The sequence below is a fragment of the Austrofundulus limnaeus genome, unplaced genomic scaffold (assembly GCF_001266775.1).
Source record: "Austrofundulus limnaeus strain Quisiro unplaced genomic scaffold, Austrofundulus_limnaeus-1.0 Scaffold58, whole genome shotgun sequence".
Classification (NCBI taxonomy): Eukaryota; Metazoa; Chordata; class Actinopteri; order Cyprinodontiformes; family Rivulidae; genus Austrofundulus; species Austrofundulus limnaeus.
The window spans coordinates 1,002,340-1,004,642 of NW_013952460.1; positions in this window are offsets into that span (position 1 = coordinate 1,002,340).

A 2,303-nucleotide genomic window follows, 5' to 3' on the forward strand; every position below is an offset into this window, starting at 1 on the left:
GATAGATAGATAGATAGATAGATAGATAGATAGATAGATAGATAGATAGATAGATAGATAGATAGATAGATAGATAGATAGATAGATAGATATCATATCTTTAGCTGAAAGAACATCCTTTTATTTCTCCTCACAGCACCTGGACTGTATTGTTCAGTCAGGAAAGCTGTTAGCAGACCCAACATCTCCCCCACCCTTAACTCTTCTTCACCAAACAGAGGAGACATCTGAACCTCTGAGCTATTGACTCAGTGAGGCTAATTACCATTGGCTGCTGAGGTCCTCTGACTGATGTGATCAGCACTGTTATACTTTCATCTTCCTTTAGTTTCTGTTTTTAATTGCTCTTTGAAACCTATCACTGCTTTCTGATGAAGAAGAAAGCAACTTCAACTGAAAATGTGTAATTGTTGCATTGGTAGTGAAGCGGGCCTTGTATTATTGTGTATATAGATATATGTCTGTGTGTGTGTGTGTGTCGGGGCGGGGGGCAGCCAGGCATGCCTTTTGAACAGCAGGTGGTAATTGAAACAAAACAAGGGCTGATTAGGGAAGCGTCTGGCAACTCATGATCCAAACAGTGAGCCGCAGCGGAGCCCAAACACAAGAGCCCTGGAATAAAGTGGTCATCATCTAATTAACAGAACACGTTTTAATTACCAAGTAAACCAAGCAGTGCAGTGTGTCAATTTAACTGATGTGCTAAGTGCCAGTTTACAATATCAGAAACAGACAAATAATTGGAATCTAATTACACGCAGGTCTACTGCACACCAGCGCCTGCAGCCCATCTTAATAAACAAATTTTTACATCAAACCATGAATAACAAACACTGCAGGACTGCTAATTGGCCCGCTGCAATGTTGGGAGTTTGCCAGCTCTGACTATTTGACTGAAGCTCTTGTGTGAATGGATGAGGCGGCGCTGTACTGTAATTAGAATAAAGTGAACAGCAGTCATCCTCGTTTGTTTTTGTAATCATGCAGGGCAACACAATCTGACTGATATAGATGGTGTCTGCGGGGCAGGGCGGAGCAGCACAGCAGCTTTTAAGGTTAAACAGACTAATGTGTGATTAATGAGTAAAATTAGCTTCAATTTGCTCATGATGATGTGGAAGAAGTTAGGAAAACAATACTTTTTTTCTTTTTTTTTTAACCTCAGTTGGTTTTAAAGGGAGAATTCAAATCTTTTACACTGGGRTTCTGTGGTAAAGGTTACAAACAATAAACATCTTACCTGCTGTAGATAGGTCTTTGAGTGATTTTAGTTTAGAAAAATAGAGTTGATTTGTGTCTGGGAAGATGAGTGAACTGATAGCTCAGACCAAGGTGGACTGTGGCTCCCCAAAGATTCCCTCAAATGTCCTTAATGTTCTCAAATAAATCCAACTGTCACATCATATGAGGGGAGTTGTCGTGAACATTTAAGTATTTTCTCATAACCTGCGGCTTAAAGAAAGAGACTTAAATCAATTGGAAGCAAAGTTTTTTTAATCCATGGGATTTCTCTTTACATTTATATATCTAATGTTTTACATAATATCCCCTTGGTATGGGATAAATATTGTGCCAGCAGGAATTGAATTTGAATTGCTCAGATTGAATCTGAATGTGCATAATTTGAAATTAAATGCATTGGTTTGAAAATAAAGTTCACTAAACTGAAACTGAATTTAATGGTTTGAAAATGAATATAAAGTTTTAAATTTGAATTAATTTGCTTTGAAACTGTATTTTGGTTTATTAAAAATTCAGTTTGATTGCTTTCAATTTCAGTCCCAAAATTCAGATTATTGTGTCACATCCTGGTCCTTGAGAAACCAGCCAGAGTAATCAAACACAGATCCACAGATTTATGTTTCACTTTGGTGAAGTTTCCTTTTCCTTTTGTTACTGTAAAAGTGACAAAAACAGACAAAGTTATTTTATTGCAGTGATTAATTTTACCTATAAATGAAAAATGTTACATTTTACATCACATCATGGATCAGTCAGCAGCAGCATCTGATCAATTTGTGATCCATGATGTGATGTAAATGTAACATTTTCTACATATAGGTAAAATGTATGCGATAAATCTTGTGCCAGCAGCAATTAAATGTGAATTGCTCAGATTGGGCCTCATGCAAGAACCGTTCGTACGCATAGATTTGTTCTTAAATTGTGCGTAAGAGTGATTTAGGAGAATTTGTGGCATTCACCAATGTTTTCGTATTCTAAGATTTTTTTCAGATACGAACAAAATTTGCGAGTGGTCCAGACTTGTCGTATATTTTACTAGCAGTCAGTCTGCTGTTATC